This window comes from Musa acuminata, chromosome BXJ2-1 (genome assembly GCF_036884655.1).
Source record: "Musa acuminata AAA Group cultivar baxijiao chromosome BXJ2-1, Cavendish_Baxijiao_AAA, whole genome shotgun sequence".
NCBI lineage: Eukaryota > Viridiplantae > Streptophyta > Magnoliopsida > Zingiberales > Musaceae > Musa > Musa acuminata.
The window spans coordinates 26,140,768-26,158,014 of NC_088338.1; the positions used below are offsets into that span (position 1 = coordinate 26,140,768).

The window sequence follows — 17,247 nt, forward strand, 5'->3', positions numbered from 1 at the left end:
TTATAAAAAAATTGGAGGAAGCACCAAGCCCCATGGCTCATTACAATTGGGACTCAAAAGAATTACACTATAAGGGTACTAAATTGAAAAGGAGTACGACATATCACATACAAACCAACAGCCAACCGGAAGTTTTAAACAGGTGCTTGGAGACAGCCCAAAGCCACCCACCAAATATGACTACCCAAAGAGAACTCCAGACCCAGCCAAGTGCCATTATTGATCGACGGATCGTGACTCGACGACGACGACCCACTAATGAAGTGCTAATACAGTGGGCGAACCTACCAAAAGAAGATGCCACTTGGGAGAACTATGACGACTTGAAGATCAAATTCCCAGAATTCATGAATCATCAGCCTCGAGGACAAGGCTGATTTGAAGAGGGCGGGTCTGTTAGGACTCTAGCCTGGAGAGTCCTAATTGAGAGGGACATTTATGTAAAAATGTTAGGACTCTAGCTAAGAGAGTCCTAATTGAGAGGGACATTCATGTAAAACTGTTAGGACTTTAGCTAGGAGAGTCCTAATTGAGAGGGACATTCTGTTAGGACTCTAGCTAGGAGAGTCCTAATTGAGAGGGACATTCATGTAGGAGGTTTTTTCTTAGAGAAGAATTAGGAGTTGTAAGGGAATAGGAGTCTTGAGTAGGAGTCCTATTAGGAGTTGGTTAGAAGTAAGAGTCTTAAGTAGGAGTCCTATTAGGAGTTAGGGTTTAGAAGCCCTATAAATAGCCATGTATTCCTCCTCTTTTCTCAAGCAATAGATGAATCTTTTCTGCAGCCTTTGAGCAGCAACTTGGAGAGAGGAACCCCTATAGAGTTCCAAGGAGGCCGATCCCCTAAAGAGATCAACCCCAAGTTTAGAATCTGCAAGGGTTCTATCAGGAAGTCCTCGTGTTGCACTCCTTTTTGCATCCCGGGATACGAAACATCTCCCGTAGAGCTCCGAGACGTTTGTTTTGGGGCAGGAAATTTGCTTTGACCGCTACGCAGTCAGTATCGAGGGGCTCAAAGAGAGCTTTCCGGATTGGGGTCGCAATAGCGATTCCTAGATCGTTCTAGAAAGTGCCGATGGTTTCGGCACGCGCTTGCCGTGACCGATACACAGTCGTCGGGCTAGGGCTCGGAGAGAGCTTGCAATAGGGATTTCGTGAACGTTCGAGAAAGCGACGACGGTTTCGTGATGGGCAAGAGGCTCCGGACGTTGATGCGCCGACCGCGACATGCACATAAGCGAGGGACGAAGCTCGCGAAACGGGTGCGATAATGGCAGCACTAAATCACCGGATCCCATCAAAACACCGAAGTTAAGTGTGCTTGGGCCAGAGTAGTACTACGATGGGTGACCCCCTGGGAAGTCCTCGTGTTGCACTCCTTTTTGCATCCCGGGATACGAATCATCTCCCGTAGAGCTCCGAGACGTTTGTTTTGGGGCTGGAAATTTGCTGTGACCGCTACGCTGTCAGTATCGCGGGGCTCAAAGAGAGCTTTCCGGATTGGGGTCACAATAGCGATTCCGAGATCGTTCTAGAAAGTGCCGATGGTTTCGGCACGCGCTTGCCGTGACCGATACGCAGTCGTCGGGCTAGGGATCGGAGAGAGCTTGCAATAGGGATTTCGTGAACGTTCGAGAAAGCGACGACGGTTTCGTGACGGGCAAGAGGCTCCGGACGTCGATGCGCCGACCGCGACGTGCACATAGGCGAGGGACGAAGCTCGCGAAACGGGTGCGATAATGCCAGCACTAAATCACCGGATCCCATCAAAACACCGAAGTTAAGCGTGCTTGGGCCAGAGTAGTACTACGATGGGTGACCCCCTGGGAAGTCCTCGTGTTGCACACCTTTTTGTATCCCGAGATACGAAACATCTCCCGTAGAGCTCCGAGACGTTTGTTTTGGGGCTGGAAATTTGCTGTGACCGCTACGCATTCAGTATCGAGGGGCTCAAAGAGAGCTTTCCGGATTGGGGTCGCAATAGCAATTCCGAGATCGTTCTAGAAAGAGCCGATGGTTTCGGCACGCGCTTGCCATGACCTATACGCAGTCGTCGGGCTAGGGCTCGGAGAGAGCTTGCAATAGGGATTTCGTGAACGTTCGAGAAAGCGCCGACGGTTTCGTGACGGGCAAGAGGCTCCGGACGTTGATGCGCCGACCGCGACGTGCACATAGGCGAGGGGCAAAGCTCGCGAAACGGGTGCGATAATGGCAGCACTAAATCACCGGATCCCATCAAAACACCGAAGTTAAGCGTTCTTGGGCCAGAGTAGTACTACGATGAGTGACCCCCTGGGAAGTCCTCGTGTTGCACTCCTTTTTGCATCCCGGGATACGAAACATATCCCGTAGAGCTCCGAGACGTTTGTTTTGGGGCTGGAAATTTGCTATGCCCGCTACGCAGTCAGTATCGAGGGGCTCAAAGAGAGCTTTCCAGATTGGGGTCGTAATAGCGATTCCGAGATCGTTCTAGAAAGTGCCGATGGTTTCGGCACGCGCTTGCCGTGACCGATACCCAGTTGTCGGGCTAGGGCTCGGAGAGAGCTTGCAATAGGGATTTCGTGAACGTTTGAGAAAGCGACGACGGTTTTGTGACGGGCAAGAGGCTCCGGACGTTGATGCGCCGACCGCGACGTGCACATAGGCGAGGGACGAAGCTCGTGAAACGGGTGCGATAATAGCAGCACTAAATCACAGGATCCCATCAAAACACCGAAGTTAAGCTTGCTTGGGCCAGAGTAGTACTACGATGGGTGACCCCTTGGGAAGTCCTCGTGTTGCACTCCTTTTTGCATCCCGGGATACGAAACATCTCCCGTAGAGCTCCGAGACGTTTGTTTGGGGCTGGAAATTTGCTGTGACCGCTACGCAGTTAGTATCGAGGGGCTCAAAGAGAGCTTTCCGGATTGGGGTCGCAATAGCGATTCCGAGATCGTTCTAGAAAGAGCCGATGGTTTCGGCACGCGCTTGCCGTGACCGATACGTAGTCGTCGGGCTAGGGCTCGGAGAGAGCTTGCAATAGGGATTTCGTGAATGTTCGAGGAAGCGCCGACGGTTTCGTGACGTGCAAGAGGCTCCGGACGTTGATGCGCCGACCGCGACGTGAACATAGGCGAGGGGCGAAGCTCGCGAAACGGGTGCGATAATGGCAGTACTAAATCACCGGATCCCATCAAAACACCGAAGTTAAGCGTGCTTAGGCCAGAGTAGTACTACGATGGGTGACCCCCTGGGAAGTCCTCGTGTTGCACTCCTTTTTGCATCCCGGGATACGAAACATCTCCCGTAGAGCTCCGAGACGTTTGTTGATACCGGGGAGGGAAAAATGCAGAATAGATGTCGATAGAAAACCGATATAACAGTTGTACAGATAGAAAATATCACAGAAGGCAATGAACGAACTCTTGAAGAAACTTCGGTAAAACGAAATATAGCTCACCACCAAGTTTAAAATCGCAATGGGATACAGAAAGTTCACCACCCAACGGAAATTAAACGAGGATACAGAACTAGAAAATAAAAGACTCACCACTCAAGGACGCATCCAAGAGATACAGAGTTTAAGGGGTTCTCTAAGAGCTTCTGCCCAGATATCATCAGTTTCTAAAGTCCTGCCTAAGTCCTAAACACCAAAATAAATACTAGTGCATGAAACAACCCTTCATGCATAGGAAATTTCGAAATTAAGTGTTTACAGCTTCTAACCAACTATTTTAATGCACTCATTGGTAATGAAGAAATGTTCACAGCTGCCAACCAACTCCTTTAATGCATTCCTTTGTCTTGAAGAAAAGCACCTTGAAACAGCTTTAACTTTGTGCAGAGAATATGCTGATGAGCTGTCATTTTTTTGTGTGCTGAGATAAAGATTATGAGGCATCATTATTGACTGAAAAAGATACTAGATCATAATCAAAGCTCATATAATCAGATTGTAGTAAATTAGACACTTCCGTGTCAATCTCCCCTGGTTGAATGAGACTTGTCCTCAAGTCTTCGTTTGATTCATCAACATGATTATAAAAAGGACTCAAATCAGCCACATTAAATGTTGGGGATACTCCGTAATCTTCAGGTAGCTCTATCTCATAAGCATTTCTGCCAATTCTCTTAAGCACCTTGAATGGACCATCAGCCTTTGGTTTTAATTTTCCAAATTTGCCCGGTGGAAACCTCTCCTTCCTTAGATGAATCCAGACCAAATCACCTGCATTAAACTCCACATGTTTTCTGTGTTTGTTTGCAGCATGCATGTACCTCTCATTTTGCTTCTCAATGGTTGCTTTCACACCCTCATGCAGCTTCTTTATCTGCTTAGCTCTTTCATCAGCATCTCCACTAAATTGCTTTGTTATAGAGTGAGGGATTAAGTCCAAAGGACCAGCAGGATTAGCACCATAAACTACCTCAAAAGGACTCTTACCAATACTATGATGCATAGAACGATTGTAAGCAAACTCAATTTGTGGAAGAATGACATCCCATTGCTTAATATTCTTGCCAACATAGCTTCTAAGTAAATTTCCCAAGCTTCGGTTTGTTACCTCAGTTTGCCCATCGGTTTGTGGATGATGCGAGCTACTGAAATTCAAAGAAGTACCCAGCTTCCTCCAAAGAGTTCTCCAAAAATGACTAACAAATTTTGAATCTCGATCAGACACCATAGTTCTTGGAATACCATGCAATTTAACAATCTCCTTAAAATATAAATCAGCAATATGAGATGCATCATTTGATTTATTGCATGGAACAAAGTGAGACATTTTTGAAAATCTATCAACAACAACCATGATAGAATCCTTGTTCCTTTGAGTTCTTGGCAGTCCCAAAACGAAATCAAGACTCACATCCTCCCATGGAGCATTTGGCACTGGCAATGGAGTGTACAACCCAGAATTTTGACTTCTTGTTTTTGCCAAATGACATAATCGGCATTGCTTCACATGTCTATCCACATCTCTGAACATTTTAGGCCAGTAGAAATTTGATTGAACAAGAGCTAGAGTCTTGTCCCTACCGAAATGTCCTCCCAAAACACCACCATGAGCTTCAGCTAGAATTACTTGTCTCAAAGAACAAGTTGGAACACATAAAGCATTAGCTCGAAAAAGAAAACCATCAAAGATCGAAAATTGTTGAAAGGAACCTGATTTGCAATTCTGCCATATCGAGCCAAAATCCACATCATTCTCATATAGATCTTTGAATGTTTCAAATCCAACCACTTTGACTTCCATTGCTGATAATAAAGAATGCTTTCTGCTCAATGCGTCAGCAACTACATTTTGAACACCAGATTTGTGCTTAATTGTAAAGTTGTAAGATTGTAAGAACTCCACCCAAGCTGCATGCCTCTTGTTTAGCTTGTGCTGATGATTAATGAACTTTAATGCCTCGTGATCAGAATATAGAACAAATGGCTTGGCGAGAAGATATTGACTCCAATGAGACAAAGCTCGATAAATCGCATAAAACTCCTTATCATAAGTAGAGTATTTCTTTCTTGTATCATTCAGCTTTTCACTAAAAAATGCAATGGGCCTTCCGTCTTGACTCAAAACAGCACCAATTCCCACATTAGATGCATCACATTCAACTTCAAACACATTATCAAAATTTGGTAGAACTAAGATAGGAGCCTCAGTAACCTTTCTTTTCAAAAGCTCAAAAGCATCGTTAGCCTCACTAGTCCATTTGAATTTGTCACATTTCAGACATTCGGTGATTGGAGCGACAATAGAGCTGAAACTCTTGATGAATCTTCTATAAAAAGATGTTAAGCCATGGAAACTCCTCACATCATGTAATGAAGCAGGTGTTGGCCAATTGAGAATAGCTTCCACCTTACTTTGATCCATCATGATTCCATCTTTTGAAACAACATACCCCAAAAACACCACACTAGAAGTAAAGAAATCACATTTGTTTAGATTAGCATAAAGTTTTTGCTGCCTCAAAATAAGAAAGATTTCTTTCAGATGACTCATATGCTCCTCTTCACTCTTGCTGTACACCAATATATCGTCAAAATAAACAACAACAAATATTCCAATGAATGGCTTAAGTATGTGATTCATAAATCTCATGAATGTGCTAGGAGCATTAGATAGTCCAAATGGCATAACCAACCATTCATATAAGCCTTCTCTAGTTTTAAACGCTGTTTTCCACTCATCTCCGGGCCTCATTCTTATTTGGTGATAGCCACTCCTCAAATCAATTTTTGAGAAAATACAAGCACCACACAATTGATCAAGTAAGTCATCTAACCTTGGAATAGGAAAGCGATAGTCCACTGTGATTTTGTTGATGGTGCGACTGTCCACGCACATTCTCCAAGAACCATCTTTCTTAGGCACCAACAAGGCTGGAACTGCACAGGGACTCATGCTCTCCCGAATTAACCCCTTTTTCACTAATTCATCAACTTGCCTTTGAAGTTCTTCATGTTCTTTAGGACTCATTCTGTACGCAGCCTTATTAGGTAGAACAGCCCCCGGAATAAGATCAATGTGATGTTGAATGTCTCTCAAAGGTGGAAGGCCATGTGGAATCTCTTCCAGTATAACATCTTGAAATTCTTCTAGGATTGGTTGCATGATTTTTGGTGTCTCCTTATGTTGTTTGTTCTCCTCTACTACCATTAGGGCCAAAACATGACCGCCCTTGTCCAATTCATATCTGCATTCTCTATAAGAAATAAAAGCACTAACTTCCTTCTTTGGCGCACTGATTTCGGAAGGTTGTAATGGAGCTAAGATAATCTTCTTTTCATTCACTTTAAAAGAATAAGTATGTTTATAACCATCATACAACACTCTTCTATCATAATGCCAAGGTCTTCCCAATAGTAAATGACAAGCATCCATAGGGGCAACATCACACCACACTTTATCTTTATAATACTTGCCAATAGAAAATGAAACTAAACATCTTTTAGTTACCTTGATGTCATTTCCTTTTTGCAACCAACATAATTGGTATGGATGTGGATGAGGGATCGTATCCAACTTCAGCTTCTGCACCATTTCCAAAGAAACCACGTTCTCAAAACTGCCACTGTCGATGATCACCAAGCACACCTTGCCAAGAGAAGTGCATTTAGTGTGAAACACATTTTTTCTCACCCAACTTTCATCGTCGGCCACATATGACACTTGTAAACTACGTTGCAATACAATAGATAAACCATGATCAGCATAAGTAATCTCTTCCTCATCATCATCGTATTTTGGTTCGTTGTCAGTTTCATCTTCTCCTCCATCACTATGATCTTCAACCAAAGTTACAATCCTCCTATTTGGACAATCTGATGCGATATGCCCAAAACCATGACATTTGAAGCATTTTCGACCACTTGGGGTAGAAGAATTATGTGTTTTTTTGCTGCCAGCAGATTCTTCACCCTTTTCTTGCACCTTCGATATCACCTTGCTTTGGACAGTAGGCTTGGAACTTCCTCCTTTTGTGTAGCCTTCTTTTGAGCTATACCGAAAACTCTTTTCAAACTTCTGTTGCTTTTCAACTTTTAATGCCAGCTTGCTCACATCATTTAAAGACCAATATGGCTGTAGCTGAACAACTTTAGCAATCTCATACTTCAGACCTCCCAAGTATCTTGCAATTGTTTGCTCTTCCGGTTCCACAAGCTCTCCTTTTAACATCAAATTATCAAATTCTGCAGTGTACTCCTCCACACTAAGATCTTTTTGCTTGAAATCATGTATTTTGAGAAAGATCTCTTGTCTATAATTATGAGGTAAATATTTTCTCTTTAGCTCCCTTTTCATTTTCTCCCATGTAACGATCTTACTCTTCCCCTCACGTTCTCTTTGTTTCTTCAGATTTTCCCACCAAAAAGATGCATTCCGCCTGAGTTTGAGTGCCACAAGTTTGACCTTCTTTTGTTCCGGTGGTTCATGAAAATCGAAAATTCTTTCTACTGTATTAAGCCAATCGATAAAATCATCAACATTTATTTTGCCTTCAAATTCAGGAATATCAAATCTGGGGTTATATTTATTCTGCCACTCGTCTTGGACTTCATTTCTTCTCCGACATCTTCTCGACTCCCTTGGAAGAAGTGTATCATCATCAGAAGTAAACTCTCGAGCTTCATTTTCATATTTGTTATGTCTACTCTGAAGTTCATCGATTATCTCATTTTTTTCTTGTAGGCTACGCAGCAATTTTCGTAGCTGCAGCCTCAACGACTCAGCGTCATCTTCGTGATCGCTACCTTCACCAACTACATCTTTTCCATTCCGCCTTGCCATGATCTCTAGCCTTTAGCTCTGATACCAAACTGATACCGGGGAGGGAAAAATGCAGAATGGATGTCGATAGAAAACCGATATAACAGTTGTACAGATAGAAAATATCACAGAAGGCAATGAACGAACTCTTGAAGAAACTTCGGTAAAACGAAATATAGCTCACCACCAAGTTTAAAATCGCAATGGGATACAGAAAGTTCACCACCCAACGGAAATTAAACGAGGATACAGAACTAGAAAATAAAAGACTCACCACTCAAGGACGCATCCAAGAGATACATAGTTTAAGGGGTTCTCTAAGAGCTTCTGCCCAGATATCATCAGTTTCTAAAGTCCTGCCTAAGTCCTAAACACCAAAATAAATACTAGTGCATGAAACAACCCTTCATGCATAGGAAATTTCGAAATTAAGTGTTTACAGCTTCTAACCAACTATTTTAATGCACTCATTGGTAATGAAGAAATGTTCACAGCTGCCAACCAACTCCTTTAATGCATTCCTTTGTCTTGAAGAAAAGCACCTTGAAACAGCTTTAACTTTGTGCAGAGAATATGCTGATGAGCTGTCATTTTTTTGTGTGCTGAGATAAAGATTATGAGGCATCATTATTGACTGAAAAAGATACTAGATCATAATCAAAGCTCATATAATCAGATTGTAGTAAATTAGACACTTCCGTGTCAGGCTAGGAGAGAGCTTGCAATAGGGATTTCGTGAACGTTCGAGAAAGCGACGACGGTTTCGTGACGGGCAAGATGCTCCGGACGTTGATGCGCCGACCGCGACGTGCACATAGCCGAGGGACGAAGCTCGCGAAACGGGTGCGATAATGGTAGCACTAAATCACCGGATCCCATCAAAACACCGAAGTTTAGCGTGCTTGGGCCAGAGTATTACTACGATGGGTGACCCCTGGGAAGTCCTCGTGTTGCACTCCTTTTTGCATCCCGGGATACGAAACATCTCCCGTAGAGCTCCGAGACGATTGTTTTGGGGCTGGAAATTTACTGTGACCGCTACGCAGTCAGTATCGAGGGGCTCCGAGATAGCTTTCCGGATTGGGGTCGTAATAGTGATTCCGAGATCGTTCTAGAAAGTGCCGATGGTTTCGGCACGCGCTTGCCGTGACCGATACGCAGTCGTCGGGCTAGGGCTCGGAGAGAGCTTGCAATAGGGATTTCGTGAACGGTCGAGAAAGCGCCGACGGTTTCGTGACGGGCAAGAGGCTCCGGACGTTGATGCGCTGACCGCGACGTGCACATAGGCGAGGGACGAAGCTCGCGAAACGGGTGCGATAATGGCAGCACTAAATCACCGAATCGCATCAAAACACCAAAGTTAAGCGTGCTTGGGCCAGAGTAGTACTACGATGGGTGACCCCTTGGGAAGTCCTCGTGTTGCACTCCTTTTTGCATCCCGGGATACGAAACATCCCCCGTAGAGCTCCGAGAGGTTGGTTTTGGGGCTGGAAATTTGCTGTGACCGCTACGCAGTCAGTATCGAGGGGCTCCGAGATAGCTTTCCGGATTGGGGTCGCAATAGCGATTCCGAGATCGTTCTAGAAAGTGCCGATGGTTTCGGCACGCGCTTGCCGTGACCGATACGCAGTCGTCGGGCTAGGGCTAGGAGAGAGCTTGCAATAGGGATTTCGTGAACGTTCGAGAAGCGACGACGATTTCGTGACGGGCAAGAGGCTCCGGACGTTGATGCGCCGACCGCGACGTGCACATAGGCGAGGGACGAAGCTCGCGAAACGGGTGCGATAATGGCAGCACTAAATCACCGGATCCCATCAGAACACCGAAGTTTAGCGTGCTTGGGCCAGAGTATTACTACGATGGGTGACCCCCTGGGAAGTCCTCGTGTTGCACTCCTTTTTGCATCCCGGGATACGAAACATCTCCCGTAGAGCTCCGAGACGATTGTTTTGGGGCTGGAAATTTGCTGTGACCGCTACGCAGTCAGTATCGAGGGGCTCCGAGATAGCTTTCCGGATTGGGGTCGCAATAGCGATTCCGAGATCGTTCTAGAAAGTGCCGATGGTTTCGGCACGCGCTTGCCGTGACCGATACGCAGTCGTCGGGCTAGGGCTAGGAGAGAGCTTGCAATAGGGATTTCGTGAACGTTCGAGAAAACGTCGACGGTTTCGTGACGGGCAAGAGGCTCCGGACGTTGATGCGCCGACCGCGACGTGCACATAGGCGAGGGACGAAGCTCGCGAAACGGGTGCGATAATGGTAGCACTAAATCACCGGATCCCATCAAAACACCGAAGTTTAGCGTGCTTGGGCCAGAGTATTACTACGATGGGTGACCCCCTGGGAAGTCCTCTTGTTGCACTCCTTTTTGCATCCCGGGATACGAAACTGATAAGACCCTAAAGTCTTATCGTAGGCTCTGATACCAAATGATAAGACCCTAAAGTCTTATCGTAGGCTCTGATACCAAATGATAAGACCCTAAAGTCTTATCGTGGAAGAAAGAGGAGAAATGGGGATGATAATGATCTCTTCGAGGGGATCGGCCTCCTTGATCGCTTCGAGGGGATCGGCCCTCCTTGATCTCTTCGAGGGGATCGGCCCTCCTTGATCACTTCGAGGGGATCGGCCTCCTAGGGTTTGTCCAAAGACAGAATAGTATTTTTCATAGATTACTGAAAAGAAGCAGTTACATCCCTATTTATAGAGTTCCACACAGAGTCCATCAGGACTTGAACTCTAATAATAAATAAATATTAAATAAACCTCTACTTGACTCTAATTGAACCAAACCGACTCAATAAACAACTGGACTAAACAGACTCAATAAACATTATTCAAAAGCTCAGAAAAAGGTTCCTAACAGTTCCTCCCTCTTTCAAATCAGCCTTGTCCTCAAGGCTGAGCAGCATCTATCTCAAGGAGCTTCTCTTTCAGCACTTTATCCATAGACTATCTGCAACGCATCACAACCTGTTGATCAAGTAAGTATGGTCTCCACTTTTTGAGAGTGTAAGCAACAGGTCGATCTTTTAGTGTAGTAATCGTTGCATGAAACTTTTGGCCCTGTATAATCAATTTTATCTTTGAACCTTTGCTATCACAAGTGAAAATCTGTCCATCAATGATCTTTACTTTGAATCTGTCATAGTCTTCAATGTGGTAGGCCAATCGGTCAACAGTCTCACTGTCCATAGAATTGTTAGTGCTACCAGTATCAATCAAAACTATAATAGGCTGATGCTCTAGAGTTTCGCCAACTTCCATAGTTTGTGGGTTAGAGTAGTCGGCTAATATATGCATTGTATGTACGGTAGGTTCAACGTCTTCATTAGAATTTATACCTTCATGATCGGAATCCACATTCTTAGCTTTCGGTGCCTCTCCAATTGGTTCAATCGTCAGAAGTTGCCCTTGTTTACATCGGTGCTCCATACTCCATTTTTCATCATAATACAAACCCCTTGCTGATCTTTCCTTGCTAATTTTTTTCTCATGTAGATTTGCAAATGAGATCACAGCTATCATAGTACGGGGTTGACGAGCCTTAACTTCACACCGGATCTCTGGAATAAGCCCTTCAATAAATGTATCCAGAAGTTGTCGGTCTGACCAATCTCTAGCTTGATTTGATAATCTTTCAAACCTACTCTGATATTCTAACACTGTAGAAGTCTGACGATCTTATCGTGCTGCAACAATCTTATCGTGCTTCTACAAACCCTGCCAATCAAGACCACATGATTCAAGGTATTTTAAAGTTTAAAAATCTGCAAGCTGTAGATGAAGTGGATAAATATAGAAATAAAGTCATAAAAGGTAAGGATATTGTGCGGGAGGAAAATACAAAACCGAAGGATAAGAAAAAGGATGGTACAGTCCATCCAAAGTCGTAGGATGAATACCTTACCACCTTTTCATTTCTTTATTACTGATGAAGATAACATGTTGGAATGTTCGCGGACTTAATAAGCCGGAAAAATGTCGGGAGCTCAATAGAATAATCAAGTCTGCCGCATGTGATATTGTTATTTTAGTAGAAACGAAAATTAAACAATCGCGCGTTCAAGCTCAAAAGAATTTAATATGGCCGGACGCAGAACTGTTTACCAATGACTCAAATGAAACTTTTGGTAGAATATGGGTCTTATGGCATCCTAACTCTATTAATGCTTGGTTTATTTCTGCTACTGATCAATTCATTCAACTTAAGGTAGAGGACAAAAAGAATGACTGTCAATTCAATTTCATTGGTATATATGCTTCAAATAGTATGCAAGAAAGAAATACTCTTTGGTCTGACCTGACTAATATTGCAAATGGCTGTCTCAATGTACCTTGGATTGTTCTTGGAGACTTTAATACTGTTCGGTACACAAATGAAAAAGAGGGGGGTAGACAACTTTCAGAAAGTCAGCTTCAAAGTTTTAATGATTACATTGACACTGCAGCTTTGTTTGATATGAAATATGTGGGTAATTGGCTCTCCTGGAGTAATCAAGGTGCTGCTAACAGAAAAATAATGGCTCGACTTGATAGGTGTTTGATTAATCATGAATGGTTAACAGTTTACTCAGATTCACTTCTTGAGTATGGTGCTCCTTTGTTTTCTGACCATTCTTTAATGTATATATACGCAGATAAAGCGACACCAAGAGGCAAGAAACCGTTTAGATTCTTTAACATGTGGAGTACTCATCCTCAATTTCTTGATGTTATCAGATCTGCTTGGAATGTTAATGTGCATGGATCTCCCCCTTACATCTTATGTCAAAAGCTCAAAGCCTGTAAAGCAGCACTAAAGGAGTGGAATACAAATACCTTTGGCAATATTACCACCACAGTTCAATTTTGCAGGAAGGAACTGATGTCATTGCAACATGAGCTGCAACTTCAGCCAAATGATGAGAATATTATCTACAAAGAGACAGAAGCCAGAAATAACTTCATGCAAGCCTTAAAACAGGAGGAAAGTTTTGTAAAGCAGAAGTCTCGACAGCATTGGCTTACACTAGGAGATTCCAATACTAAATTTTTCTATGCTTCAATTGCTACTCGAAGGGCTGTTAACCGTATCAGCAAATGCAGAGACAAAGATGATAATCTTATTGAGAATTTAGAAGAGGTTAAAGCACACACAGAGCAATTTTTTTATTCCTTACTCAATCAAGCTGGGAAAACTAATAACATTCATGTGGAGCCGACTAGAAAACTTGATTCGGAAGCTATTTCAATCCTCAATGCCCCAATTACTGACGACGAAATTGTATGTGTTGTCTTTAAGTCACCAAAGCACAAAAGCCCAGGTCCAGATGGATTTCCAGCTGAATTTTACCAAACTGCTTGGTCTATTATTGGAAATGATGTGATCAAGGCTTGCCAACATTTTTTCTCTTCAGGTCATATTCTTAGAGAGATGAATTGCACCTTTATTTCTTTAATTCCGAAGAATACAGGGGCTGATTCACTAGAGAACTATCGACCCATATCATTATGCAACTTTATTTACAAGATCATCTCCAAAGTATTAGCAAATAGAATGCAAAAGGTAATACACAAGATCATTAGCCCAAATCAAGCTGCTTTCATCAAAGGGAGAAGTATACATCATAACATTTTGCTTGCTAATGACTTGGTCAAAGATTTGCATTCAAAAGCAAGAGGGACAAAAATATGTTTTAAAGCTGATTTACGGAAAGCCTTTGATTCAGTTAATAGGAAATTTATCTATAAGATGCTCCTCGATATGAACTTCCCACAGCAATGGGTTAATTGGATTCAATCTTGCCTGGAAACTCCAAAGTTTTCGATACTCTTTAATGGCTCACCTATTGGTTTTTTTGGGAGCACGAATGGCATCCGACAAGGTGATCCACTCTCTCCGTATCTCTTTACTATTGCGATGGAAGGACTTAGCTGTATGTTGGAACATGCAGTCTTAAATGGCAGCATAAAGGTACCCAATGCTGGCTCTATTCATATATCACATATAACATTTGCAGATGATTTACTTATCTTTCTCCAAAATGATCCAACTTCAGTAAAAAACCTGGCTACTATTATGAATGACTTTGGTATGGTTTCTGGACTTCAGTTAAATCATGCGAAAAGTAAAGTATATATGAGCCCTTATGTTGAGAATAAGGTCTTTATTGCACAAACTTTGGGGGTTAGTGAGGGAAGCCTGCCAGTTTCTTATTTGGGTCTCCCGCTCATATCCACAGGCATTCACAAAACCCACTGTCAGCCTATCCTACAAAAAATAAAGAATAGAATTTCTTCTTGGAAAAATAGGCTTCTATCAAAAGCAGGACGACTCGAACTCATCCGTTCTGTATTGCACTCCTACTCTATATATTGGTGTAATGCATTTCTTCTGCCTGCTGGACTTCTCCAAGATATTTTTTTTTTGGTAAGTAAAAGTAAATTGATTATGTGTAAAGATTCTACAAATAGCTTTATCTATACAAGTCATAGACAAAGCCAATTAACTCATAGAGTGCGAATGCGATAGTTATGACTACACATGCTGTAGACTGTAACTACCTGTGGGTACATTATTTGACATCATTCCCAAGATCTTTAGCTAATAGCAAAATTAAATTTGATAAAAATATCTTTTTCTCTTCGGGTGAAATGCTCGATTTTGAGATCATGCTCCATACAGGATCTTGAGTCTCTAATAATTTCTTTCAAGAGCTGAGCATTGTTTGTGTGTTGACTTTCAAAGATTCTATTACATCTCTCCTTCCATATCCACCAAATAGCGCAACTGAAAGTAACCTTTGCCAGTTGTGTAAGTGGCCCTTTTCTTGATAAACATTGCATAAGGTCGCCTAGTTCTTGGTGCAAGTTTGGTTGCGGCAGTCTATTGAGTTCAAATCGCTGGAGAATCTCCTTCCATATCCATTTTGTATAATTACAAGCAAAATAAAGGTGGTCAACAGTTTCTTCTTGTTGCAAACAAAGGGAGCATCGGTTAACATGATAGATACCTCTTCTTTTCATATTGTCTATTGTAGGTAGTTTATTGAGAAGGGCCTGCCATGTACATAAGGAGTGTCTTTGTGATCCCGGTCGATCCCATGTCCAACTGCTTGGGACCCACTTGTTATTTCTTTGTCTAATTTGATTCCATACGGATGTGGCACTAAATTTGCCATTGTCATGAGGCCAAATAAGTATATCTGAAGAGTTGTTCCTGATTGGAATAGCTATGATAGTCGGCCAAAGTGATAACATTTCGGGAGAAATAGGATTAGGGAGACACCAGGTACCGTTAGCAATGAACTCGGAAACCTTCCAATCTTTGGGAGCCCCAAGATCTTTTCGTATTCTGTCGCCATATAATTGAAATATACTCTTCCCATTCACCCAAGGATCGTACCACATATTAGTACTAGTTCCAGAAGAGATTGCATAAGAAATGTGTTTGATTAGCCAATTCCTTGCCTTTAAAATTCCTTTCCAAGCTGAAGAGTGGTATGTTCTTGTTGAAATTTCCCAGATTGATTCCTTTGAAAGATACCTAGCAGAAACCCATTGTGACCATAAGGAACATTTGTTTTGCAAAAGATCCCACAATTGTTGTACCAGGCATGCTTGATTCCAATCTCTAGTATTTCTCAAGTTTAGCCCCCCTTCATCTTTCGGTTTGCAAATGCTATCCCAATTTACCATATGCATTGCCTTATCATTTGTGCCATTCCAGAAGAAGTTCATTAATAACCGTTCAATATCTTGGAGAAGTCCAGCAGGCAGAAGAAATGCATTACACCAATATATAGAGTAGGAGTGCAATACAGAACGGATGAGTTCGAGTCGTCCTGCTTTTGATAGAAGCCTATTTTTCCAAGAAGAAATTCTATTCTTTATTTTTTGTAGGATAGGCTGACAGTGGGTTTTGTGAATGCCTGTGGATATGAGCGGGAGACCCAAATAAGGAACTGGCAGGCTTCCCTCACTAACCCCCAAAGTTTGTGCAATAAAGACCTTATTCTCAACGTAAGGGCTCATATATACTTTACTTTTCGCATGATTTAACTGAAGTCCAGAAACCTGTTAGGACTCTAGCTTGGAGAGTCCTAATTGAGAGGGACATTCATGTAAAACTGTTAGGACTTTAGCTAGGAGAGTCCTAATTGAGAGGGACATTCTGTTAGGACTCTAGCTAGGAGAGTCCTAATTGAGAGGGACATTCTGTTAGGACTCTAGTTAGGAGAGTCCTAATTGAGAGGGACATTCATGTAGGAGGTTTTTTCTTAGAGAAGAATTAGGAGTTGTAAGGGAATAGGAGTCTTGAGTAGGAGTCCTATTAGGAGTTGGTTAGAAGTAAGAGTCTTAAGTAGGAGTCCTATTAGGAGTTAGGGTTTAGAAGCCCTATAAATAGCCATGTATTCCTCCTCTTTTCTCAGGCAATAGATGAATCTTTTCTGCAGCCTTTGAGCAGCAACTTGGAGGGAGGAACCCCTATAGAGTTCCAAGGAGGCCGATCCCCTAAAGAGATCAACCCCAAGTTTAGAATCTGCAAGGGTTCTAACACCTGGTATCAGAGCAGCGTTCTTGGCGTCTCGCTGCCCTTTCACAGCCATCCATCAACCCTCCATAACCATCCAAAGCAATTCCCACAATTGCTTAAAAGATCGTCACCGAATTCCGCCATCATCTCCACCACCACGGATCATCCTTTGATCTCCCCGTGAATTGCAACAGGTTCTGGTTTCCTACCTTACTGCTGCTGCAATTTAGTTATCCATATTCGAAAATCCAAAAAAAAAAAAAAAAATCGTTCCTATATTGCTGCATAAACTTTTCGTCACAAAGTTTTCATCTCTACGACGAAAGATACATTGCAGAATTCCAGCCGCATAGCACCATCTGTTTGATCTTGCTACTGTGCTTTTTCTATCCAAATTTCTACGAAATTTTTATGACATCTTTGACACTTCTTAACAGTAGATTTCCCTTTGGTTTCATCAAAAAATTCTCAATATAA

General features: G+C 42.7%; 1 non-coding gene and 8 pseudogenes across 1 annotated transcript; all 9 read left to right on the forward strand.

The window, feature by feature from the left end:
- Positions 1-1,257: 1,257 nt before the first annotated feature.
- Positions 1,258-1,376, forward strand: LOC135601897 (5S ribosomal RNA; annotated as a pseudogene).
- Positions 1,377-1,726: 350 nt separating this feature from the next.
- On the forward strand, positions 1,727-1,845 carry LOC135600633 (5S ribosomal RNA). Its single transcript, XR_010482952.1, has one exon. It is a non-coding gene; the product is annotated as a 5S ribosomal RNA (ribosomal RNA).
- A 350-nt stretch (positions 1,846-2,195) lies between these two features.
- On the forward strand, positions 2,196-2,314 carry LOC135603856 (5S ribosomal RNA; annotated as a pseudogene).
- A 350-nt stretch (positions 2,315-2,664) lies between these two features.
- LOC135603400 (5S ribosomal RNA) lies at positions 2,665-2,783 on the forward strand (annotated as a pseudogene).
- A 349-nt stretch (positions 2,784-3,132) lies between these two features.
- Positions 3,133-3,251, forward strand: LOC135603171 (5S ribosomal RNA; annotated as a pseudogene).
- A 5,842-nt stretch (positions 3,252-9,093) lies between these two features.
- LOC135599219 (5S ribosomal RNA) lies at positions 9,094-9,211 on the forward strand (annotated as a pseudogene).
- A 350-nt stretch (positions 9,212-9,561) lies between these two features.
- LOC135604318 (5S ribosomal RNA) lies at positions 9,562-9,680 on the forward strand (annotated as a pseudogene).
- A 349-nt stretch (positions 9,681-10,029) lies between these two features.
- On the forward strand, positions 10,030-10,148 carry LOC135602682 (5S ribosomal RNA; annotated as a pseudogene).
- Positions 10,149-10,498: 350 nt separating this feature from the next.
- On the forward strand, positions 10,499-10,617 carry LOC135599280 (5S ribosomal RNA; annotated as a pseudogene).
- The last annotated feature ends 6,630 nt before the right edge of the window (positions 10,618-17,247 follow it).